Raw genomic sequence first — 27175 nt, 5'->3', positions numbered from 1 at the left:
CCGCATCTGTGACCTACACCACAGCTCAGGAAACACTGGATCCTTAACCCACTGAGCAAGGCCAGGGATCGAACCTGCATCTTCATGGATACTAGTTGAGTTTGGTAACCACTGAGCCATGACAGGAACTTCTGATTTATATTTCTAATGGTACAAATGGACAATGGCAATTCAACAACTTTTCACTTCACAAACAATTTAAGGATGATTTCAGGAAGTAATACAATTTTGGGTTTTTTTCTGGAATCTTCTGTCTGTCCTTCCTGACAAGATTAAGAATGGAGCTGTATAAATACTCAACATCGCTGATTATAAGAGAAATGCAAATCAAAACTACCATGAGATACCACCTCACACCAGTCGGAATGGCCATCATTAATAAATCCACAAATAACAAGTGCTGGATGGGTTGTGGAGAAAAGGGAACCCTCCTGCACTGTTGGTGGAAATGTAAACTGGTACAGCTACTATGGAGAACAGTCTGGAGATACCTTAGAAATCTATACATAGAACTTCCATATGACCCCGCAATCCCACTCTTGGGCATATATCCAGACAAAACACTACTTAAAAGAGACACATACACCCGCATGTTCATTGCAGCACTATTCACAATAGCCAGGACATGGAAACAACCCAAATGTCCATCAAGAGATGACTGGATTAGGAAGATGTGGTATATATACACAATGGAATACTACTCAGCCATAAAAAAAGAATGACATAATGCCATTTGCAGCAACATGGATGGAACTAGAGACTCTCATACTGAGTGAAATGAGTCAGAAAGACAAAGACAAATACCATATGATATCACTTATAACTGGAATCTAATATCCAGCACAAATGACCATCTCCTCAGAAAAGAAAATCATGGACTTGGAGAATAGACTTGTGGCTGCCTGATGGGAGGGGGAGGGAGTGGGAGGGATCGGGAGCTTGGGGGTATCACATACAACTTAGAATAGATTTATAAGGAGATCCTGCTGAGTAGCATTGAGAACTTTGTCTAGATACTCATGTTGCAACAGAAGAAAGGGAAAAAATGTAATTGTAATGTATACACGTAAAGATAACCTGACCCCCTTGCTGTACAGTGGGAAAATAAAAAAAAATTATTTAAAAAAAAAAAAGAATGGAGCTGTATTAAAACTTGGGGGTAGGAGGTAGAGTCATTAGCTTAGGGAAAAAATCCTGCATAAGTGACACCTCAGGTGGTACAGAGGATGACTGTGTTTGGCAAAACAGGACATATATACCTAACTCTGAAGTGAGATGATTTTCACAAGATTGGGCTCTGCATGAAAAGTCTGGGGAACACCTTAGCCTATTTATTTGTCTTATAATTTTCTTTGGTATTATGCAGTTGATGTGATAAAAAATCTGTGTCTATTAAACCATTTTTTTTTTTATCTTTTATCCTTTTTTTTTTAGGGCTGCACTTGCAGCATATGGAGGTTCCCAGGCTAGGGGTTGAATTGGAGCTGTAGCTGCTGACCTACGCCACAGCCATAGCAACACGGGATCCGAGCCGCATCTGCAACCTATACCACAGCTCATAGCAAGGCCAGATCCTTAACCCACTGAGCAAGGCCAGGAATCAAACCCGCAACCTCATGTTTCCTAGTCGGATTTGTTTCCGATGCACCACAACGGGGACTCCTATTACACCTTTTTTTTTTTTTTTTTTTTAGCAACTTGTAATCTACTAATATAAAATAACTGATTTATTGATTTTTGTCTTTTTAGGGCCACACCCATGGCATACGGAGGTTCCCAGGCTAGGGGTCTAATCAGAGCTGTAGCTGCTGGCCTACACCAGAGCCACAGCAACGCCAGATCTGAGCTGAATCTGCAACCTACACCACAGCTCACGGCAACACTGGATCCTTAACCCACTGAGCGAGGCCAGGGATTGAACCCACAACCTCATGGTTCCTAGTCGGATTTGTTTCCACTGTGCCATGATGGGAACTCCTCAAATAACTGATTTAAACATCAGCAATGGTGATGTCAACCTATACTCCTGGCTCTGTTTTGTTTTTTTGTTTGTTTGGTTTTTTGGGTTTTTTTGTTTTTTTTTTGGTTTTTTTTTTTTTTTTTTTTTTTTGGTCTTTTTGTCTTTTAGGGTCACATGGGCTGCATATGGAGGTTCCCAGGCTAGGGGTTGCATTTGAGCTGCAGCTGCCGGCATAAGCCAGAGCCACAGTCATTCGGGATCTGAGCCATGTCTGCAACCTATACCACAGCTCACGGGCAACGCCAGATCCTTAACCCACTGAGCGAGGCCAGGGATCGAACCTGGGTCCTAGTGGATGCTAGTCGGGTTTGTTAACCACTGAGCCATGGCAGGAGCTCCCTGGCACTGTATTGATAGAAGTAATCTGTTGAAGCATCTCAGAAGAGCTATGCAAATCAATGATCACTTCTGGACTCTCAACTGGAAATGATTCCAAATCCTAGAACCTTCAGCATGAGGAATTTTTCTTGTAGCGATAATCTGAGTCTTGGTAGAAGACGTAGTCCTTCCACTTTGAGGTTCTTTTCCTTTATGCCTCTGTTAAAGATGCTCACACCTTCTGCGGGGGTTCCAATGTAGCTGGTTTGTGTGACCTGAATTTGGAGCCTCTCTCTGGCTCCAAGGGTGTCTTTCCAGTTTCCTTAAAACTTCCTGACCAGCCTGTTTCTGCACAAGAACTAACAGCTGAGGGTCAGGAGCTGCAACAGCCACTGTATCTTCCTCAAAGAGGTAGTAAAGTTTTAAAAGTTCTTTTAATCATTATAAAGTCAAAATGCTAAGTGATACGAAAGCCTTGTGTCCTAGTTTAATTGATGGTACTCCCTCCCCTCTCTCCATGGTACTCAGCCACTGGTGCATCTTGCAATCAATGGCATCTCAAATTAAATGAAACATGGCATTCCCTTGGTGGCGCAGTGGTTAACGAATCCAACTAGAAACCATGAGGTTGCAGGTTCAATCCCTGGCCTTGCTCAGTGGGTTAAGGATCTGGTATTGCCATGAGCTGTGGTGTAGGTTGCAGATGTGGCTTGGATCCCACATTGCTGTGGCTCTGGCATAGGCCGGTAGCTACAGCTCCGATTCGACCCCTAGCCTAGGAACCTCCATATGCCACAGGAGCGGCCCTAGAAAAGGCAAAAAGACAAAAAAAAAAAAAAAAAAAAAAAAAAAGAAAGAAATAGATGGAACATACTACCTTCAGCTTTGGAGGGGTGTGGGTCAGGGAGCCAGTTAGACCAAGAACTACATAAGGTCATTTTGTTGTCATTGGATACCTATCTCTTTGAACTAATCTATAGTAGACTATATCAATACATCCAATTAATCTCCTATGTTATTGCATTTTGTCTTATGTGCTTAAGCTGGGTGTTTTTGGAGTTCCTATTGTGGCTCAGTGGTTAATGAACCCGACTAGCATCAATGAGGATTTGGGTTCGATCCCTGGGCTCTCACAGTGAGTTAAGGATCTAGTCTTTTTCTTTTTCTTTTTTTTTCTTTTGTATTATTAGGGCCGCACCTGAGGCATATGGAGGTTCGCAGGCTAGGGGTCCAATTGGAGCTGTAGCCACCAGCCTACACCACAGCCACTGTAACACTAGATCTGACCGTGCCTGCGGCCTACACCACAGCTCATGGCAACACTGGATCTTTAATCCACTGAGAGAAGCCAGGTATTGAACCTGTGTCCCAAGGATACTAGTCAGATTCGTTTCTGCTGAATGATGACGGGAACTCCCAGGGATGGGTATATTTTAAAACAAGTTAGTACTCACAAAAGGCTTAGCAGAGTTCCCACCATAAAGTAGGCTCTCAATAAATATTAATATTGTCTTATCAAGGAGTTCCCATCGTGGCGCAGTGGTTAACAAATCCAAGTGGGAACCATAAGGTTGTGGGTTCGATCCCTGCCCTTGTTCAGTGTGTTAAGGTTCTGGCATTGCTGTGGCTCTGGTGTAGGCCGGTGGCTACAGCTCCGATTGGACCTCTAGCCTGGGAACCTCCATATGCTGCAGGAGCAGCCCAAGGGAAAAAAAAAAAGGCAAAAAAAAAAATGTCCTATCAATTTTCTCAGAGTTCTTCATCTTGTTTAATACATATCATGACACCTTGTCAAATGCCTAAGAAAAACACAACATAAACAAACTCCATCATTTGACTATTCTAACAAACTTACCAAAAAATGAGATCAGTTTAGCATATGTAGTTTTTTAGTTATAATTTACAACATGACTATTTTAACCAGAGTTTGATGCAGCTTAAAATAAAAGATACATATAGATTTATTTGTGGCGACTCCAGGCTGACTGTTAATGATCAACACGCCACTTTTAAGTGCTTATGAACACTATGGCTTAGCCCTTTCCAAAGTTTTGCTAGGAATCCATACAAAACTGATAATTCTATACTTTATCAAATCCCTCCTTTTGCCATGTAACGGTAACCAATATTTGCCTATCTCTAGGCCTCTAGTAATCACGCCATTCTCATGATTTCTTAAAGACTGATGTTGATGATGGAGTTCCTGTCGTGGCACAGTGGTTAACGAATCCAACTAGGAACCATGAGGTGGCAGGTTCGATCCCTGGCCTTGCTCAGTGGGTTAAGGATCACAGCGTTGCCATGAGCTGTGGTGTAGCTCAGATCCCAAGTTGCAGTAGCTGTGATGTAGGCAGGCAGCTACAGCTCTGATTTTACCCCAAGTCTGGGAACCTCCATATGCCATGGGTGCGGCCCTAAATAGACAAAAAGACAAAAAAAAAAAAAAAAAAAAAAAAAGACTGATGTTGATGTCTGTATGATCACATCTGCAAGTTATTTTATTATCCTGGATGTATTTCATAGGAGTTGCAGAATTAAATGTATTTGAAGCAGCTGGTACTCTCACCATCTTCTCATTTATCTTGGACTTCATTTCCTTAAAACCACTGTCATTCTGTCCTTAAGAGTAGGGGTTTTAAATCTTTAGAGACGCCTGAATCACTTGGAGGAGGAAGAGCTGTTAAAAATACACACCCCTAACCTACTTCCAGAGGTTTAGTCTTAGTAGCCCTGAAATGAGGCCTGGGAATATGTATTTTTACTAACACTCTAGGGGAGTTTGATGTACCGCCTATGAGAAACACCTTTTATAGAGGAAATGATGGGAAGTAATTTGGTAATTATGATTTTTTTTCTTCTAATGTTCTTATATATGTTAGCACTATACATATTAGCAAGTCTCCCCCAAAACTGATCATAGTCTTACTTGGTTGGTTGTTTTGGTACAAACATAGGTTATCAATAGCCTTTAGTGTAGTATTTTTCATAAATCTTGGATTATTCTAGATTTTGACCTTCCTGACATTACTCACAAAGCTTATGCCTTTTTTTTTTTTTCTTATGACTACAATCATGGCATAAAGAAGTTCCTGGACCAGGGGTGGAATCCAGGCCACAGCTGAGGCAACACCAGATCCTTTAATCTACTGCGTCTGACCAGGGATTGAATCTGCCCCAGTGCAGTGACCCAAGTTGCTGCAGTCAGGTTCTCAATCCACTGTACCACAGCAGGAACTCCAAGGCTTATGCCTTTTAAAAATAATTGTTCTTGGCAATCCCACTTCTGGGCATATATCTGGACAAAACTTCAATTCAAAAAGATGCATGTGGAGTTCCCATCGTGGCGCGGCAGAAATGAATCTGACTAGAAACCATGAGGTTGCGGGTTCGCTCCCTGGCCTCGCTCAGTGGGTTAAGGATGCAGCGTTGTCATGAGCTGTGGTGTAGGTCACAGATGCAGCTCAGATCCACTGTTGCTGTGGCTCTGGCGTAGGCTGGTGGCAAAAGCTCCAATTCGACCCCTAGCCTGGGAACCTCCATATGCTTCGGGTGTGGCCCTCAAAAGACAAAAAGACAAAAAAAAAGAAAAAAGACACATACACCCCTATGTTCATAGCAGCACTATTCACAATAGCCAAGACATGGAAACAACCTTAATGTCCATCAACAGATGATTGGATTAAGATGTGGTAGGGGAGTTCCCATTGTGGCTCAGGGGTAACCAACCTTACTAGTATCCATGAGGATCCGGGTTTGATCTCTGGCCTCACTCAGTGGGTTAAGGATTCGGCATTGCTGTGAGCTGTGGTATAGGTTGCAGATGCGGCTTGGATCCCTGCGTTCCTGTGGCTGTGGTGTAGGCCTGCAGCTGCAGCTCTGATTCAACCCCTAGCCTGGGAACTTCCCTATGTTGCGGGTGTAGCCTAAAAAGAAAAAGAAAAAAAAAGATGTGGTACATTTATACAACAGAATACTACTCAGCCATAAAAAAGAATGAAATAATGGCATTTGCAGCAACCGGATCCAACTAAAGATTCTCATATTAAGTGAAGTCAGAAAGACAAATACCATATAATATCACTTATATGTGGAATCTAAAATATGGCACAAATGAACCCACCCACAAAACAGAAACAGACTCACAGACAAAGAGAACAGACTTGTGGTTGCCAAGGAGGAAGGGGGATGGAATGGGATAGACTGGGAGTTTGGGGTTACTAGATGCAAGCTATTACATTTAGAATGGATAAAAAAATGAAGTCCTACTGTACAGCATAGGGAACTATATTCAATCTCTTGGGATAGAACATGATGGAAGATAGTATGAGAAAAAGAACGTATATGTTTATAAGACTGGGTGACTACGCTGTACAGCAGAAATTGGCACAACACTGCAAATCAACTATACTTTAATAAAAATAAATAAAATAATTGTTCTTGGGAGTTCCCTGGTGGCCTAGCAGTTAAGGACTTGGTGTTTTCACCACTGGGGCTTGGGATCGATCCTTGGCCCAGGAAATTCTGCATGCCACAGGAATGGTCAAAAAAATAATAATTGTTCTTGGTTATGGGCCACCCCTGTCATGAGCATGTGTGGTTTATAAGCTCGAGCCCACTGGAGCACTCTCTCCACTATCCTACTTTGGCTCCTTCAGACACCCAGGGGTGGAATCCTAACCCTTGTGGCATTCAGCCAGGATTCACTGATAATGAGATGAAGGCTGCAGACAATAGAGAAGAGAGCTGTGTGGACTATTTAGTAGAAGGCCTATAGGAAATCTGTCCAGAAACTGCTCATATCCTGGCGGTCTGCCATTTGAAAATGGTTGTGGTGGGAAGGAGTAGAATCAGGCCTTCCAGCCTTCTGAAATTGCTAAGTCTGGCCTTCTCCTAGACCCTTCCCTGATGTGCCCAACCTCCTTCTTCCTCTCTGACCTTCTGGAACTTAATATGCTTTGATGACTGCATATTCCACACTAGACTTTAACTATTTGTTCATGCGTTTGCCACTTATTAAATAAAGGAATAACGTATTATTTAAAACAAAAACAATACAAAACGAACAGAAGCCTACACTTTGCACACTGTTCGATATTCAGTATTGTTGACTTAAACCAGGAATAACAAATATTCCATGATTATACCGTACTTTCCGTCTTATGCTGGAGCAGACATTGCTAATCCATCTCAGAGCTCTTTCCTCCTGAACTCGGTAGCAGTTTCAATATTCTTCAGAACACAGCTTTCCATCCAATCTACCAGACTTGGCATGCAAAACTACTTGCCAATTCTAAAAAAAATCCTAAGTCCTCTTCTCCTACTAAAGTGTAGTGGTTAACTCCATTTGTGGAATAAGAAAAGAAAATAGCTTACAAATGCAAAGTACTCGAAACGTCAAGTTGTATCATAAATACTAAGGGGAAAACACAAGGAATTACACTGGATATGGAGTAGCCAGCATCTTGCAATAAGCAGGTATCTGGGTTTTCCAGCTTTTGAGATGACTCTAGAATGATACTAACCATACAATAATGAGAATGATGCTGAAACTCAGCATCTCATCTCATAATCAGGCAAGTTTGAAATCTCTCAAGTAATGATTCTCCTATACCACAGAGGCAGGGCCCACGTTTCAGTGGGATCCAAAACCAATATGTAAGTTGAGGGCTATGTCTCCTAATACACATCAGGAGCCAGGGAAGGCATCATTTGTGCTGAAAGGGAGATAAAAGCTGCATGATCTGGAGAATATTTCTTTCCCCTACACCATTCACCTCCCCTTCCCCATGCACTTTTTTTTTTTTTTTGTCTTTTTGCCTTTTCTGGGGTCTAGGTGGCATATGGAGGTTCCCAGGCTAGGGGTCTAATCAGAGCTGTAGCCGCTTGCCTATGCCACAGCCACAGCAACATGGGATCCAAGCCACATCTGCAACCTACACCACAGCTCACGGCAACGCTGGATCCTTAACCCACTGAGCAAGGCCAGAGATCGAACCCGCAACCTCATGGTTCCTAGTCGGATTCGTTAACCACTGAGCCATGACGGGAACTCCTCCATGCACCTTTTGAACCCTGATTATTATCTATCAGTTAACAATCTTGACTGTCCCATTTTGACCTCTTTTGTGTATCTATATACACAAAATGGGGCTGCTCTAAAGTAAATCCAGACCTTCTCCATCTCTGCCTCTTTCTCGCAAACAAAAAATTTGAACTGCATAAAAATTTTCAGGAGCATATGTGAAATTTTCTAGAAAATGATTTCCCCAAAAACTTAATTTTCTAACCACTGCTAAATTATTTTATAATTGCAACACTTTATCCATAAATTACTTTTCCATCAAATTCAACCACCCAAGAATCCAAGAGTAAAAGTAAATAAAATGACTCTGCATAGTCCAATTAGATGGCAAGAGGGTTGCCACCTTATTTAATGTACTTTGTTCAACATCTATAGTCCTCATTGAAAGTTGGTTAACTCTTATTTTATACACAATTCAGAGCAACCTCATCCTCTGATTTTCTAGCCCATAAACCCTAAGAAGGAATAACTTGAAAGAAAACAGGCATTTTGAAAGGCAAGTTCATTATAAGAACCAGGAATGGCATCTGACAACCCCGCAAGTAGAGTGGGCAGGACTATAAAAATCTGTCCAAAAATGGTCAAAAAAAAAAAAAAAAAGGTCAAGAAAAGGCACAATGGAGGCATTGTGCCCAACATTCTACGAAAGCTCAAGAGAGTCTTGCTGCACTATCCACCAGCTTAGAAAACAACCAAAAATTTTTATAACTTCTTAAAAACATCAAAGATCTGGCATACTATTAAAAAAAAAAAAAGACCCCAAATCAAAGGGAAACAAAGTCTCTGAAAGCTAAGTGGCACCCTAAAGCTATTTTTGAACTAAGGACATTTGCCAATTTAGACAAACTTGAACTTTGGTTCTCAAGGCTTCTCAGGACAAGGAGGACAGAATCAAAGCCCAGAGTAGATTCCTCCCCTCGTGAATATGGGTAAAACCCTCAGGGCAAAGGTGAAACAAAAGTAAATGTGCCTCCTCCCTCAAGCCCAGGAGATTATAGGAAAAGGTACCCTGTAGATGAGCAGAGCAGGTCAGGTGATAAAAAGTAGGAACTGCTCTGAGAAGTTATAACTAAAAGTTGGTACCTTCACAACTTCCAAACTCATATCAGTTTGATGATGAAAAAAATTAAAACAAAGAGAAAAGGAAACCATAATACTATTAAACCCTCTGAAGTTGTTAATTTAGTTTAAAGTGGCCCTTTGTGCCCAGCAGAGGCAAATGAATGTTCTCTCTGGAGAAAATTAGTGTCATCCTAGGCTTCAAAGGATCTATCCAAATAAAATTTCAAGGACAATAAACAGCATACAGTCAAAAACAGCTAAGTCTGCCAGGACAAAAGCCATGAAGAATAAAAACTAGGGAGTTCCCATCGTGGCACAGTGGAAATGAATCCAACTAGGAGTCATGAGGTTGCAGGTTCGATCCCTGGCCTCACTCAGTGGGTTAAGGATCCAGTGTTGCTGTGAGCTGCGGTGTAGGTCACAGACGAGGCTGAGATATGGCGTTGCTGTGGCTGTGGTGTAGGCTGGTTGCTGTAGCTCCGACTGGACCCCTACCCTGGGAACCTCCACATGCTGCAGGTGCAGCCCTGAAAAAAAAAAAAAAAAAAGAAGAACTATAAAAAAGAGACCTCCAAAGACTTTAGATTTTTGAAATTACTAGATGATCTATAAACACAATCACACTTACTAAATTCAAAGAAAAAGATAGAAAATATATGTACAGAAAAGGAAATGATAAAAAGTGATTCAGCAGATTTTAGAAAGCACCAAATAGAATGTCTCAACATAAAAAATACAATAACCTGGAGTTCCCGTTGTGGCTCAGTGGTTAATGAATCCAACTAGGAACCACAAGGTTGTGGGTTCAATCCCTGGCCTTGCTCAGTGGGTTAAGGATCCGGCGTTACCCTGAGCTGTGGTGTAGGTTGCAGACGTGGCTTGGATCCCGTGTTGCTGTGGTTCTGGCATAGGCCGGTGGCTACAGCTCTGATTAGACCCCTAGCCTAGGAACCTCCATATGCCATGGGAGTGGCCCTAGAAATGGCAAAAAGACAAAAAAAAAAATACAATAACCTAAATAAAAACTCAATAGATATGTTTAGGTAGTTTAGACACAACTGAAGAGAAATTTGGAGAAGTGAAATATATATCAGAAGAAATTATTCAGGGTAGAGTAAAAACAAAAAACAAACAAAAAAAGATAATATTTGAAGAGATAATGGTTAAGAATTTTTCAGACTTGATCGAAGATATTAGTCTATACATGCGAGAATGATAAGTAGAAAGAAATTTTTACCTGGAATCATTGTGAAACTTTAAGAAACCAAAGACAAATAAGATGTTAAAATTAACCAGAAAAAAGAATGATCTTCAAAATAGTGGCAACCAGACAATAGCTGAATTCTCAATGGTAACAAAGGAAGTAACAAAGGAAAGAAGAAGCCAGTAGAATGAAACTGTCAATACTGATTACTTATAAAAGCCTCTGATTTATAAGCTTCAATAACTGGCAACCTAGAATTCTACACCTGGCAAAAGGATCTTTAAAGAATAAGGTAAAAATAAAGTTATTTTTAGACAGAACAAAGCTAAGAGTATTTGCCACCAGCACATTCTGATTTAAGAACTTTCTTTTAGGTAAAATAAAAGTGGGAGCTTCTATTGCAGCTCAGTGGGTTAAGAACCTGACATAGTCTCCCTGAGGATGCAGGTTCGATCCCTGGCCTTGCTCAGTGGGTTAAGGATCCAGCATTGCTGCAAGCTGCAGTGTAGGTCAAAGATGTGGCTGCAGCTCCTATTCTACCCCTAACTAGGGAACTTCCACATGCTGCAGGAGCAGCCCTTAAAAAAATAAAAGTGATCGCTCTAGGAAAATTTAGGATGGAAGACAAAAGAAAAAGCAAAGAAAATGATAAATATATGGATACATCTAAGTGAACATTAACTTAGAAACAACAACTATAATGTCTTGAAGGGCAAAATTTACAACAATAAAAAGATAGAACTAAAATATCTGACAATAATAACATGTCAGGAACAGTAAATGGAATTAAAATATTTTAAGGCCTTTGAATTATGTGGGAGAAGGGTAAAGGCACTGATTAATTTCAGACTTTAGGAAGCATGTTGATTTCTAGAATAACCACTAAAAAATAGAGCATATAATTTTCATACCAGAGGAAGGAAAAGAACAGAGTTATTTTATTTATTTAATTATTTTGTTGTTGTTGTTGTTGTTATTGTTGTTGCTGTTGTTGTTTATTTATTTAATTATCATTATTTTTTGGCTACACTCACAGCATGCAGAATTTCCTGGGCCAGGTATCAAATTCATGCTGCATCAGTAACCAAAGTCATGGCAGTGACAATGCCAGATGCTAAACCCACTGAGCCACCAAAGAACTTTTTTTTTGGTCTTTTTAGGGCCACACCCATGGCATATGGAGGTTCCCAGGCTAGGGGTCCAATCAGAGCTGTAGCTGCTGGCCTACACAACAGCCACAGCAATGCCAGATCCAAGCTGCATTTGAGACCTATACCACAGCTCATGGCAATGCTGAATTCTTAACTCACTGAGCAAGGCCAGGGATGGGACCTGCAACCTCATGGATACGAGTCAGATTCATTTCCACTGAGCCATGACAGGAACTCCCAGAGAACTACAATTTAAAAAAAAATTTTTTTAACAATCCAAAAGGCAAATAGGAAAGAAAAGGCAATACATGGAGTTCCTGTTGTGGTGTAGTGGAAACAAACCTGACTAGTATCCATGAGGGCATGGGTTTGATCCCTGGCCTCATCCAGTGGGTCGGGGATCAGGAGGTGCTGTGAGCTGTAGTACGGGTCACAGACGCAGCTCGGATCTGGCATTGCTGTGGCTGTGGTTTAGGCCGGCAGCTGTAGCTCCAATTCAACCCCTAGCCTGGGAACTTCCATACGCTTTAGGTGTGATCCTAAAAAGCAAAAAAAAAAAAAAGGCAATACATACTACTTTGGACAAAAAATATAAATGAGATGGTAATTTTAAACTATACCATATGATTCCTTATAAAGTTCAAAAACAGACATAACTAAAGGAAATTATTTAGAGGTTGTGATAAACCGGTTGGTGACCCCAAAGATGTCCATTTCCCAATCCCTGGAACCTGTGAATATGTCCCCTCACAAGGCAAAAGGAACTTTGCAAATGTTATTAAGAATCTTTTTTTTTTTTTATTTTTAGGGCCATTCCATGGCATTATGGAAGTTCCCAGGCTGGGAGTCGAATTGGAGACGTAGCCACCAGCTAACGCCACAGCCACAGCAATCTGAGCTGCATCTGCAACTTAAACCACAGCTGTGCCAACACCAGATCCTTAACACACTGAGCAGGGCCAGGGATTGAACCCACATCCTCATGGACAGTAGTCAGGTGCGTTTACTGCTGAGCCTCAACAGGAACTCCTAAATTAAGAATCTTGGCATAAGGAGATTATTCTGGATTATCCAGCTGAGCCCAGTGCAATCACAAGGGTCCTTATTGAGAGGAAGGTGGGAGAGTCAGCGCCTCAGAGAGAACAGAAGCAAAGGGCAGGGAGGAGAGAAGATGCCACACTGGCTTTGAAGATGGAGGAAGGGGCACCACACCAAGGAACACAGGTGGCCTCTAGAACCGAACAAGGCAAGATACAGACTCCCCCTGCCTCTAGACAGAACACAGCCCTGCAGAGCCATTGTAGATTTCTGCTAATCTTACACCACCCAGTTTGTGGTAGTTTGTTACAGCAGCAATAGAAAACTTGGAATGTACATCTCTTTATCTCTATTGAGGTGGCAAAGTAACAAATAAAAGCAAGGAAATTTGTGAGAAATTATCACAGAAGGCAGAGTGACAATTCCTCCAACACTCAGGGAGTGAGATAAGGGGCTGGGGGGCGCTGGGGGGAGTGTCAATGTTCTGAGGCCCTGGTAATTCTATTTCCTGCCATGAGTGGAGGTTGTGCACATAATAATTATTCTTTTTCTTTTTCTTTTTTTTTTTTTTTTTGTCTTTTTGCCTTTTCTAGTGTCACTCCCGTGGCATATGGAGGTTCCCAGGCTAGGGGTCGGATCAGAGCTGTTGCTGCTGACCTACACCACAGCCACAGCAACGTGGGATCCAAGCCGCATCTGCAGCCTACACCACAGCTCACGGTAACACCGGATCCTCAACCCACTGAGTGAGGCCAGGGATCAAACCCTCAACCTTATGATTCCTAGTCGGATTCGTTAACCACTGTGCCACGATGGGACCTCCACATCATAATTATTCTTAAACCATAATATGTTTATGTATTTTTCTCTAATAACAAATATTGTATAATAATAAAATATGTAAAAAGTAAAAATAAAGACCAGGAAGCCCAGAATTTAAGTGGACTTCACATAATATTTACTTAGTAATAAGTATTAATCATGAATAAATAATATTTATTTGTTAATTATCAATAAATAACATTTATTTTTTCTATATTATAAAATATAGAATATATATTATAAATAATTATAAATATATTTATTTAATCATGTTTAATTATTATCAGTTATTATTAATAATTGAAAAACAGATTATCTGCAGAATATCCCCACTTTATAGTGCCCCCCGATAGCCTCTTGCTATTTGACCTCTGGCTGCTCATTAACACCCCCACATAGTTGAGGACAGAAAAGATCTGGAGGAACAAAAGCCACCTGTAGGCTCTACCATTTATTAATTTGTGGACTTAGGCAAGTTACTTAAACTCTTGGTTTCTTAATCTATAAAATGGAAATAACAGTCATATCTTCCTCTATAAAGTCATTACAGGAAATAAATGAGATACAGTCCTTAGCACAATACCTTTCTAAAAATGCTACCTCTTGGGAATTCCCGTTCTGGTTCAGCAGAAATGAATCCGACTGGTATCCATGAGGATTCGGGTTCAATCCCTGCCCTCACTCAGTGGGTTAAGGATCCGGTGTTGCCGTGAGTTGTGGTGTAGGTCGCAGATGCAGCTCAGATCCTGCGTTGCTATGGCTGTGGCGTAGGCTGGCAGCTGTAGCTCCAATTCGACCCCTAGCCTGGGAACGTCCATATGCCTCGGGTGCAGCCCTAAAAAGCTAATTAATTAATTTTTAAAATGCCACCTCTTTTTAATGTCATTCATCTATCCCCTCCTGAAGCCCACCTCTCCCAAATAATGTTTATGGAGCACTTGCCTTATACTAAGTCCTTCGCTAGGTCCTAGGGATGCAAAGCCAAATAAACCATGGTCCCATCTTTCAACAGTTTTTAGTTCTGTAGAGGAAACAGATGAAAAATAAGGAATTGTTGTGTAAAGAGTTAGCAGGACAGGAATGATATAAACATTGTGCTGAGGCTTGTAGGACATGGGGTCATTTCCTGGGCATGTGGAAGAGTGAGGAAGGGGACTCGGCAAAGAAGCCTGCTCAAAGGTGACCCTGGAAAAAGGTCTTGCAGGGGGAGTAGGAATTCAGCAGCTGGAGACGAAGGAAGGCTATTCCTGTAAAAGGATCAGTATAAGCAAGCCTGGGAGGAGATAATGGACAGGGGAATGGCAGTGGGGGGTTAAGAATATTGAGGGGAGAGGGGAAGGGAGAGTAATCAGCTGGCGTCAGAAATTGAAAGGTCACATTTACCACGTGAAAGAGTGTGGACACTTCTCCCCGAGGCAGTGGAGGGCTATATGCAGAGGAGGGCTTAGGACGATCTGAGCCATATTTTAGAAAGAACACTCTGTCTCCATGCAGATGGGTAGGAAGGGTTCCGAAGAGGACTCCTTGCAGCAGTCCAGGTGAGAGGGCTTGAACTAAGGCACTGTTCTTGGAATGGACATAGATGCAAGAGCTATTTGGGGAGTTCTCGTCATGGTGCAGCAGTTAACGAATCCGACTAGGAACCATGAGGTTTCAGGTTCAATCCCTGGCCTTGCTCCATGGGTTAAGGATCCAGCGTTGCCGCGAGCTGTGGTGTAGGTCGCAGATGCAGCTTGGATCCCGCATTGCTGTGGCTCTGGCGTAGGCTGGCAGCTACAGCTCCAATTAGACCCCTAGCCTGGGAACCTCCATATGTCGCAGGAGTGGCCCAGGAAATGGCAAAAAGACAAAAAAAAAAAAAAAAAAAAAAAAAAAAAAGCTATTTGGGAGGTAGAACTGAGTGGACGTGGTAACCCGCTGACTCAGGGTCAAGGTAATGATCCGATTTCCAGCTTGTGCTAATACTGACGGTGGGTAACAATGCCATTCATCAAGTTTGAAGAGACCAACAGAGCAGGGTGTGGGGTGAAGGGAATGGACACTTTATTTTAGATTTACTGAGTCTGAGTGGCATGTAGGATGTTTGGGTGGAGATTTCTAGCGACGAGTTAGAAATTGGGTTCTGAAACTCGGGACAGCAATGGAATGTAGAGATGGCGTTTGGAAGCCGGAACCATATAAATGGAAGTTGAAGCCGGAGGAGTGTGTGGGGTGGTCCAGTGATCAATACGTTCATTGAATCTACTTGTAAAGAATGAGGACTCTGCTCACCTGAGTGCTTGTTCCTTAGCATTCATTTCGGATCTAGAGTAAGAATGTTTCCATAAGTATCTTCCTTTACCCATGACTGAATGTATTGATCTCTCCTTAGAGTAACTACTAATGACGTGAGCATGTTACAGCTTTAATTAATCAATTTTATTTTTAGGGCTGCACATACAGCATATGGAAGTTCCCAGGCTAGGAGTGGAATTGGAATTGCAGCTGCCAGGCTACACCACAGCCACAGCAACGCAGGACCCGAGCCGCATCTGTGACCTACACCAGAGATCCTTAACCCACCAAGTAAGGCCAGGGTTGAAACCTGTACTCTCATGGATACTAGTTGGATTTGTTACTGCTGAGCTGCAGTGGGAACTCTGATTTAGAATGCTGGATTTTACCAAAGCCATTTAAGAATGAGAGACATGTGAAAAATTCTATTAGAGTATCCTGATGGGCAAATCTTTTACCTGGATACTAATTAAAGAAAAAATTTGCACAAAATATTTAGTATAGCAAGAGTTCTCAGGACTCCAAGATATGTACTCTTCTCAGAAATTCAGTAAGCAACTTATTAAAAACATAAATAAAAAATACCCAATGTTAAAAAAAAAATTTTTAATGCTGTGGGTGCGGCCCTAAAAAAAGACAAAAACAAAAATAAAATAATGGAAATTAAGAATTAAAAAAAAACAGCATTAATTTTTTTAATCAAATACTGTGATTTTTCAGTAATACATCTTGGAAGTTTCAGAACTTTTGAAACCAGAACTATAGAATTATTAGCCCTGGAAGGGATCTTAGGGGTTGTTTAATCAAACACTTTAAGTTTCCAAAGAGAAATTAAAGAGAATGTTATACCATGGTCACTCCCTACCGTGGTCACTCCATGCCACAGCCACTCAGCCTGCGATGAGGGACCAGGTCCCTTGATCAGTCTTTTCTTTTTACACCATCCGTCTCTACAATGGAATCCAATCTTGCTAAAGTTTCAGGATAAAAATGAACTAAGCTTCAGCTGTCCAAATGAAAGGTTTTAATTTATTTATGAATTTAATGCATGTCTGTGACACTCAGAGCTAGATAAGAACAAAAAGCCAAGTGTGATTAAGATTTTTCCTTTGCCTCATTCTGTCTCAGGCTTCTTGGCAGAATGAATTATTGGAGTCCCACAAGGACAGACCCAGAGGAAAGGACAATGACAAGAGTTTGATCTTGAGCAGGGTTGCCAGATTTAGCAAGCAAAAATAAGAGGCTGCCTGGTTGCATTTGAATTTCAGACAAATAATGAATGCTTTTTTTTAAGCATTAGTATGTCCCAAGTATTGCATGGGACATACTTATGCTAAAATAGGTATTCCTTGTTTATCTGCAATTGAAATGTACCTGGGACATGTGTGTGTTCTCTGGAAACCCACATCTTGAAGTTAAGGACATAGACTTTCAAGCACTCAAAGATGAGGGAGGCAGATAGAGTGAGCCCCACTAGAGGTAGCTGATGTTTTACAAAATTGCAAACTTCAGAAGGAGGATCTGCTACTCTGTGCAAAAGTGAAGGCGATAAGCTGAGGCACTTGCCATCCCCTTGTAGACTGATCTTTCAGATTAGCAGGGATGGAGGAGGCCCTGGGTCCTACCAACACGGCATCTCCATCTCTGTGTCTTCTAAAGCAGTTCCCCTCTCTCCTGTGTCTTTAACAGCTCAGACAGATTTCGCCGGCATGGAACCAGAATTCATTATATAATCGGTGATTACAAAACCAAAGCTAAGATGTGGAACAACGCAATGTTCCGTCACAGAAAACCATAAAAAAGAAATGTTTTGCAAGACTGCGTCTCGCCTGGGCATCCAAGGCCAGAACCCTGCACATCATCCTCATTTAACAAAAGCCTAAGCACAAAGTCTCATCAGGCAGCAGGGAACCTCATCACAAAACAAGGGTTGAGTGATAAGGGTGATGAAAGGTCAGCCGTGTGTCAGCATCTTAGCAGAATTTGGCCACACACTCAGCACCCGTAGATGTCTTGACAATACGAGCTCTAAGAGTGATTCTCAAGTTCAGCTACAGTTGTCACAGCAATGCCAAATCCAGGCTGGGGCCATAGGTATGAAATGATCACCCAGGTAGCTCAGGGGTCCTCGATGGGAGGTGATGAGAGGGACAGCAGCAGTGGCGGTGCCACGGGGAAGAGGCACACCTGGGGAGGAACAAGATTTAACTCATCAACAGGACTGGGTTATGTGCAAGCATAGTTGTAAAGCTGCACCTGGAGCCATGGCTTCCTCGGAACAGCACTGCGAACTGTGTGATCCGCTTCAGTTGCATCCTCAATGCTCAACAGAAATGCTCTTCCAGGACATGTAAGCCTCGTGTTTTTTTAAAAAATCATCTTTCAATCTTAACACTGCCTTAGAATAAAAAAGAAATGTTGAAAACCAGGCAGGCCATAGCTGAGGTTGAGAATGTGGTTAATTATAAAAACCTTACGTGGTGGCCAAAAAAATCACATGGAACAACTGGGTAATAATTCTATTTTCTAAAATTTTAGTGAAGGAGGAAACTAATGGTATCTGGGTCCACTGTGGGCTGAGGCTTTATAGGAGTTTTTAATCATGGCATCTATTCTTTTCATTTTCTTAGCATTTTTAATTGCGGTAAGATCCACCCAAATGTAAAATTGACCCCCTTACATTTTTCAGTGTGCAATTCAGTGGCATTAAGCACATTCATAACGTTGTGTGAATTATCACGGTTCATCATCTCAACAGAAACTCTGCACCGTTAAACAATGGCTAGAACTTTTTCATCATCTCAAGAGAAAATCTCTACCCATTAAACAATAGCTCCTCATTAGCCCCCAACCTCTAGTCTTCATGACCACTATTCTATCTCCTGCTGCTATGAATTTGTCTGTTTTAGGCACTTCATCTAAGTGGAATCATGCGGTATTTGTCCTTTTATGCCTGGCTTATCTCACTTTTTCCAAAGTCCACTCATGCTGTAGCATATATTATCTTATCTAACTTTTGTGGGGTTTTTTGTTTTTGTTTTTGTCTTTGTTTTTTTGCTTTTTGGGGCCGCACCTATGGCATATGGGGGTTTCCAGGCTAGGGGTCGAATCAGAGCTGTAGCCGCCAGCCTACACCACAGATACAGCAATGCCAGATCCGAGACATGTCTTTGACCTACACCACAACTCAAGGCAATGCCAGATCCTTAACCCACTGAGCGAGGCCAGGGATCGAACCGGCCACCTCATGATTCCTAGTCGGATTCGTTAACAACTGCGCCATGACGGGAACTCCATGAAATCATGCATTTTTGGCAAGAATATCATTCTTGGGGCAAAATATTCCTGGGGTATACAGTCAGTGTGTCTTAACACTGGTGACATGAGCCTCGATCACTTGGGTAGGCTCACGTCTGCTGGATTTCTCCACTGTAAAGTTGCTATTTTTCTCTTGGTAATTATTAAGTGTGATTGAAGAAACACTTTAAGACTATGCAAATATCCTATTTCTCTCCAAACTTTTGCTTGCTAAATTTAGCACCCATCACAGTATCTTGCCTGCAGCAGTTATTACCGTGGTGTTCTAATGGTGATTTTCTAGTTTCTTCATTTTTTCTGCAATTATTAAGTGGAATTCTTTTGTAAGGACTAGCTCTCCTTTCTCCTACATTTCTTTTCTCTCTTTCTTCCTTTCCTTTTTTTCTTTCCTTTTTTTTTTTTTTTTTAAAGTGCTGTACCCACGGCATATGCAAGTACCCAGGCTAGGGGTTGAATTGGAGCGACAGCTGCTGGCCTACACCACAGCCACATCCACGTGGGACCTGAGCCACATCTGCAACCCACGCCACAGCTCACGGCAACACCAGATCGACAACCCACTGGGCGAGGCCAGAGATCAAACCCGAATCCTCCTAGATACTAGTAGGATTCATTTCTGCTGTGCCACAGTGGGAACTCCTCCTTCTACATTTCTTTAGTTATTTATGCTAGGATGGATATTTATTTATACCCATGAATATTTTATACTTCGATGCTTTAAGAAATTAATCAAATGTCAAAGCAGTTCTAAGAAATCCCCCTTTCTCACTTTCATGTCTATTCTCCATCCCTTCCTCTGCTGCCCTGGCTTTGTTGGTGCCCTAACCACAAGGCTGACATGGCTCTTGAGCCAAGGCTCTGAAGAGATGTGAGTGAGTTGGTGGGGGCACCATTGAAAGGATGGTCCAGGAAGTCTCTTCCTGCTGGGCTTGGGGGGCAGGTACCTCCAATGCTGCCATGACGCACCTGGAACGAGGGGCCAAACCCATGACATCCAAGAGGGTGGGAAAGGGGGAAGAGCCTCCCCTTCAGCCAAGATGGGCAGGAAAGAGGAAAGGAGGGCTGAGGGAAGCCAGGAGGTTGATCGTATCTCATACCTGACATTTCTCAAGTCCTACGGCTCAGATTGGAAGGAAATATGATTACCAAGGTCAAAGTCTCTAACTGCAGACACGAAGCATTGGCTGGGGGTAATCTCAAGGCCACCTCCGTAATGAATATCTGTTTACTCTTGTGCCAGTCCTTTGGGCATGGGAGGACAAGGTGATTATTTGGGTGAAAGGTCTCCTTTATGAAGGGATTCACTTTGAACGACAGAAAACAACCCCCTCTTCTTCCAAGTACACTTGATAATTAATCCCTTTATAAGGAGTCAACCCGGGACTTGGTAATCCAGCCAAAGTTGCATTCAGGGGTGAATGAGCCCTATTGATCATCCCTGTGTCCACAAGTCACCTGGCAGTTTCCAGCCTGACCTTGTACAAGGCTGTCCTACAGGGTCAGAGGTCCCCAAAGGCACATGGGGCACTGTCTTGTCAGGAGAGAAGAACCGGGGCTCGCCTCCCACCACCGCAGGCTTAGAACCCTCACCGACAGAGAAGCCCCTCTGCCTGGCCTCTTAGCCTCACTTTTGAAGGAAACATAAGGCTCTTCCTCGGCAGAGGCATTTAGGGCAAGACAGAACCATACCTGGGAGTAACCTTGGTTTTCTTGTCACCAGTATAATTATGTGTGCATGTGTCTGTCTGCCATTCCTTTGCTGAGCCCCTTCCATGTACCAAATGCTTTTCCATCACGATGAAGCCTTCGGGTAAGTACCATTGGCCCACTTTCCTCATGAAGAAACTGAGACCCAGAAGTTTCCATCACTAGGAGGGCAGGACTAGAACTGAGGTCTCTCTGGCTCCAAAGTCCAGCCTCCTTTCATCAGGCGTCCCCACTTTTCAGAGGGACTCTGTCCAGGTTCAGCTCTTCTTGCATTTCCTGTGATCCTCAAACACTGTGCCTTTGGCATTTCTTTCTTGGCTTCAGGCTTGGGGTCTCAACTCCACCGGGCCTGCAGGAACATGTGCGTAGCCCTCTGGGGAGGTCCTTTCCCCCAAAAGCATGGGCTCCTCAATGACAGAGCTGGTGGAAGGGGAGTCAGAGCTTCAGAGTTTGATGGCTCCCCTGGGTGAATTCCAGAGTAACAGCAACAGGAGCAGATGGCTCCTAATCTGAATGTTTTAAAATAATCAATTCTAGTTTGTATTTCTTGAGCTTTTACAAAGTGCAAGGCATTGCTACAAGCACCTGACACGTGTTATTTCCCGGAGTACTTCCAACAACCCCAAAGGAACAGGTCCCAGTCCCTTACCCAGATCCCAGTCAGATCCTTAGTAAGCTTCAGAAGTCTAAGTTGTTTATATATATTTTTTCTTTTCACGGCCACATCGTGACAATAGGGAAGTTCCCAAGCTAGGGGTTGAATCAGAGCTACACCTGCCAGTCGACACCACAGCCACAGCAACTCGGGATCTGAGCAGTGTTTGCCACCTACACCACAGCTCACGGCAATGCCAGATCCTTTACCCACTGAGAGAGGCCAGGGACCGAACCCACATCCTCATGGATATTTACTAGTCAGGTTCTTAACCTACTGAGCCATGATGGGAACTCTGAGAGTTGTTCATTTTTATGAGAGATGAATCTGCTTGTGCTGGATTATTCACAACACCCCCGTAACACCCATCCATCATCAATATTAATATTTCTGCAGCAAACATATGGATAATCATGGCTTAATGGACTAAATAAACCTATATAAAGGCTCACATTAGTTCAAGTTTTGCCATCACATGAATTACCTGCAAGCTTAAAAAAAAAATCTGTTTTTCAGAGCCTTTTGGGTTTCAGAATGGCTAAAAAGGATACAGAATATTATAGCCCCATTATACAGGTGAGAAAACTGAGGTTTCCATCTATGCAGAGCCTCCCCAAGGTCACACTGAGGGTGATGGAGCCCGCCTTTGGACTGAGACGGACTGTGCTCACCCGAAGTCACGTCTGAACCTCGGCTTGACTCCAAACCTGTGTTCCCGAGGCAGGAGGGAGGGTACTCAGACCTGCCCTGCTCCACGTTCACCTGAGAAACCCGTGATGGCTGACAAATTCATTTCCACTGGGAATGAGATCAATTTTCTTATAAATTAATAGGCTAGAGCGCATATGGGAACGCCTTCTCAAAGAGGTTAGGAAAGTGAAACCAAACTCCAGTCGCGTCTGCGGAGGGGAGGGGCAGGGTGTGTGACTTTCCTGTTCTCGCAAAGCAAATACCTTGTCCTTCTGTTTTATCCAACCTCATGTGCTTTCTGTGATGCCACTTCTGCTCCGATGAACGGAGCGCCAGCCTCGGCTTTCCGCGGAGCAGCTGGGGTTTCCCACTGCTGCTTCCACCCGTGCTGCTGGTTCTCTGGAGCTGCTTCCTCTTTCCTTAGATCAGGTCTCTCTTCACCACGTCACTGGCCCTGGTGTTCGAGACGCTCGTCAGTCCTCTCCTCTGCTGATGCGAACCCTGTCACGTGGGCACCTGCTAACTCAAGAGCAGAGAAATAGAATGATTTCCCGTCAACGGCCTCAGTCTCGCTCTAGAACTAAAGGTTTGTCATTCTAACTGAAGTTAAAAAACAAAACAAAACAAAACAAAAAAAACCTGTTTCAGGGCATTAAAGAAGTGTATGTGTGTGTCTCTGTGTGCATGTTATTGCTGCCTTGCCAAGGCTCCTGCCTCTTCCGAGTCAACCAGCAACTTAGCAAGACATCAGATTCCAGGCGGCAGGAAAGAAAAGCAGAGAGACAGTGATTTTTTTGGCCCTTGAATTTCTGCGTTTCAGTGGTGATCGGCCTCAACTAAGTTCTCCTCACTGGTCTTTCCCTCTGGATAATGAGATGAGATTGTGGTGAATTTACACAAGTTTGGGTAACTTTGTATTTTTTCCCTTAAGTATATTGTCTTTCTTTGGCTATGTCTGAAGCCTGTCCAGACTTCCATGGGACAGAGCAATTGCTAGTATTTGCTCAAATTATTTGGTGGAGTCTGACATGGGCAAAGAAAAACTAAATAAAAACCGGATTGGCCCCCTTTAAACATTTTCTTTTTCCACAAGGATCTCTCTTCTTGTGAAATCCTGTTTACTCCTTGATGATCTTATGAAAGAGACTCTTTTGTTCTTCAAGTTATGAGAAAACAAACCATGGAAAGTAACAGGAACACCACTAATTTTCATTTAGGGCTGATGAATACTTGGGTGAAATCTATTAATGACAGAGATCAAAGGAGATAATACATTTTAACTCAAAGTTCTTTTTTTCTGCGATGGACCTCAGTGAAGACAAGCATTTCCTAACCTAATAAAGAAATCTGTGACAATTTGCTTAAGAGTTTTGTGTTTAGGAGTTCCCATTGTGGCGCAGTGGTTAACGAATCTGACTAGGAACCATGAGGTTGCAGGTTCGATCCCTGCCCTTGTTCAGTGGGTTAAGGATCCGGCATTGCCGTGAGCTGTGGTGTAGGTCGCAGACGCGGCTCGGATCCTGCGTTGCTGTGGCTCTGGCGTAGGCCGGGGACTACAGCTCCGATTAGACCCCTAGCCTGGGAACCTCCATATGCCGCGGGAGCGGCCCAAGAAATGGCAAAAAGACAAAAAAAAAAAAAAAGTTTTGTGTTTAAATTACATATGGTGTGGTGGGTCTTGACCTCCCTGTGTTTTTTCACAATGCAAGTCCAGTGAAATAAATTCCAGCAAAGGTTTTCATGGGCACAGTCTCTTCTGACAGTGAAGCAGCCCCTCATTTCTTTGTTGTTGTTCTGCAGGAAATGTGCAGTCGCAGATCACAGGGCCTCTCTTCCCTCACCTTTGGTTCCAGCTCACATCTTCTGCCCTCGACATTGCAGACTTGTCGACACATGATTTTATTTTATTGATTCTTTTTAAAAAAATTTTTTTTTAAATTTATTTTGGCCATGTCCATGGCATGTGGAAGTTCCTGGGCCAGGGATTGAACCCACACCACAGAAGCCACCCAAGCTGCTGCATTGACAATGCCAAAACCTTAACCCATTGTGCCACGAGAGAACTCCACATGGTTTTCTTTTCTTTTTGCTTTTTTGCTTGTTAGGGCCCACGTGCAGCATATGTAAGTTCCCAGGCTAAGGGTCAAATCAGAGCTGCAGCTGCCAGCCTACATTACAGCTCATGGCAATACTGGACCCTTAACCCACTGAGCAAGGCCGGGGATCAAACCTGCATCCTTGGAGTTCCCATGGCTGTCATGATCAGGAGCTCCCATTGTGGTGCAGCGGAAGTGAATCCAACTAGGAACCATGAGGTGGTGGGTTCGATCCCTGGCCTTGGTCAGTGGGTTATGGATCCGGTGTTGCTGTGAGCTGTGGTGTAGGTTGCAGACTCGGCTCAGATCCCACGTTGCTGTGACTGTGATGTAGTCCTGCTGCTACAGCTCTGATTAGACCCCTAGCCTGGGAACCTCCATATGACGCAGGTGTGGCCCTATAAGACAAAACAACGACAACAACAACAACAAAAAAACAAAAAAACAACCCCTGCATCCTCATAGATGCTAGTTGGATTCTTAAACCACTGAGCCACCATGGGAACTCCCTCCACATGGTTTTCTAATCAAGCTTCCCTATTTTCTTCTAATACACTGTCCCTCTGTGATTACCCACTGCTATGACCTGAATGCTCATCTAGGAGCTGGAGACCCTGATATGCATCCATCCCCATAAAGCTCTAGAACTAAGAACTCAATAGCCTCCTCTTGGAGTCTCTGTTGGGATACTCCACAGGCACCTCAAACTCGACATGTCCCAAAGTGCACTTGTCATCCAGAGCTGCTCTTTTTCCCTCCATCACTGCCAACCCCTTCCTCCTCCTCCCCCTCAAACCTATTCCTTCTCTTCAACTTCAAGCTCAATGGACGGCCCCATCATTTACCCATCTCCCAAGCCAGAATTAACCTCAGGTCATCTTCCGTGACTCCATCATCCTTCAAGTCCAATCAGCTATGCTTCTCGACCAGCTCTGGGAACCATTCCCTTTCTCCATCCCACTGCATCTACTACATCTTACTAGAGACCCTCCTCCTCCCTCACCTGCAATCCAAGACCACTAGGCACTAATTCCTGCCAGCCTGGGTTAGCCCTAACCCTAACCCTCACCTCAAACCGGCTGTCACACTGTGCTCTCCGCTGCAGCTAACTTTCTCCAGCACAAATCGGATTCTTTTTTAGCACATCTTTAAAGCCCTTCAAGTGTTTCCTCTTCATTTACCAAATGAAGTCCTCGCTCCTCAGCACTATCCTCAAGGCCCCTATGTTCTGGGCGCATTGTCTGCCTCTTCTCTTGCCTTCTCTTGCCTTCCATGTTGAGACAATCCGATAGGTCCCACTGATCCTTGTACGTAGCAAATGGCTTTAACACTTTGGGCCTCTCTGTACATGGAAATCCCCCTACCTAGAGTGCTCTTCCTTCCTCCACCTAGAAGACATATACAATGTCATTAAACAAACATTCAACGGGGGTCTATTACGTGCCTTAAGACTGTGCCAGGCAGAGAAGACAAAAATGAGAAGGCATGGTTGTTTTTCTAACCACCCAGTTCCAAGAACAGGTTTTTTTTTTTCTTTTCATGCACCTGCAACATATGGAAGTTCCCAGGCTAGGGGTCAAATCAGAGCTGCAGCTGCAGGCCTCTGCCACAAGCTACAGCAACACCGGATCCAAGCTGCATGTGCAACCTATTCCGCAGCTTGTGGCAACACCAGATCCTTAACCCATTGAGTGAGGCCAGGGATGGAAACCATGTCCTCACACTTTATCAGTTTCCTAACCCTCTGACCCACAATGGAAACCCACAAATAACTCTTTTTGACGCTTCTTTAAATAACTCCTCAGCATCCCCACCACACTAGACCACTTTTTCTTTCTGCTTTGTGCATGTTTTTCATTGCACTTGCATATGATTTTTGTCTGTCTGCCTAGGCTCAGAACCAAGGCCGATAACTTGGGTGAGAGGCAGTGAGTAGTTTAAAAGTATGTGGGCACTGAAATCTGTATGGTAGGCAGAATTCTCAAATGGTCTCCCTGGAGTTTCCTGGTGGTTCAGTGGGTTAAGGATTTGGTGGTGTCACCTCTGAGACTCTGGTTACTGCTGTGATGTGGGTTTGATCCCTAGCCCGAGAACCTCTGCATGCCATGGGCATGGTCAAAAATTTTTTTTAAAAATTGGAGTGGCCGTCACGGCGCAGCAGAACAGAATCTGACTAGGAACCATGAGGTTGTGGATTCAATCCCTGGCCTCGCTCAGTGGGTTAAGGATCTGGTGTTGCCATGAGCTGTTGGTGTAGGTCACAGACACAGCTCAGATCGGGCATTGCTGTGGCTGTGGTGTAGGCCAGCAGCTACAGCTCTGATTAGACCTCTAGCCTGGGAACCTCCATATGCTGCTGGTGTAGCCCTAAAAAGCCAAAAAAGAAAAAAAAAATTCTTTTTCAAATGGTCTCCCAAGATTCCTGCCCCTTGGCAAATTCTATGATGCTGATAAATCTTAGATAAGGTCCCAGAATAACAATCTTAAAGTTGCAAAAATATTAGTATTCTTAGAAAGTGTTCCAAAGGAGGTGTTTGTTAATAAAACATTCTCCTCTCCTGACCATTCTCCTGAACCAGTAATTATCTCTCACTGCAATAAAGTATTTAATATCCAGGTGTCTGTGTTGAGGGTGGATAGTATTAGTGCAGAGTTTTGCCAGCTGTTAATGCAACATGCTTTCTGATCAAATGATAAAGATGAACTTGGAATTCTTACTTTGTTTAATAATGTGTAGT

General features: G+C 43.1%; 1 protein-coding gene across 1 annotated transcript in view; it reads right to left on the bottom strand.

Annotated features, from left to right (window-relative positions):
* Window positions 1-22786, bottom strand: part of PABPC1 (poly(A) binding protein cytoplasmic 1) — a 90432-nt gene extending 67646 nt beyond the window's left edge. The window contains exon 1 of the mRNA XM_001927747.4: window positions 22605-22786. The gene's annotated coding sequence lies outside the window, so the exon portion shown is untranslated. The remainder of the gene's footprint in view (window positions 1-22604) is intronic.

This window comes from Sus scrofa, chromosome 4 (genome assembly GCF_000003025.6).
Source record: "Sus scrofa isolate TJ Tabasco breed Duroc chromosome 4, Sscrofa11.1, whole genome shotgun sequence".
Taxonomy (NCBI): domain Eukaryota; kingdom Metazoa; phylum Chordata; class Mammalia; order Artiodactyla; family Suidae; genus Sus; species Sus scrofa.
This window is presented reverse-complemented; position numbering and strand designations above follow the sequence as displayed.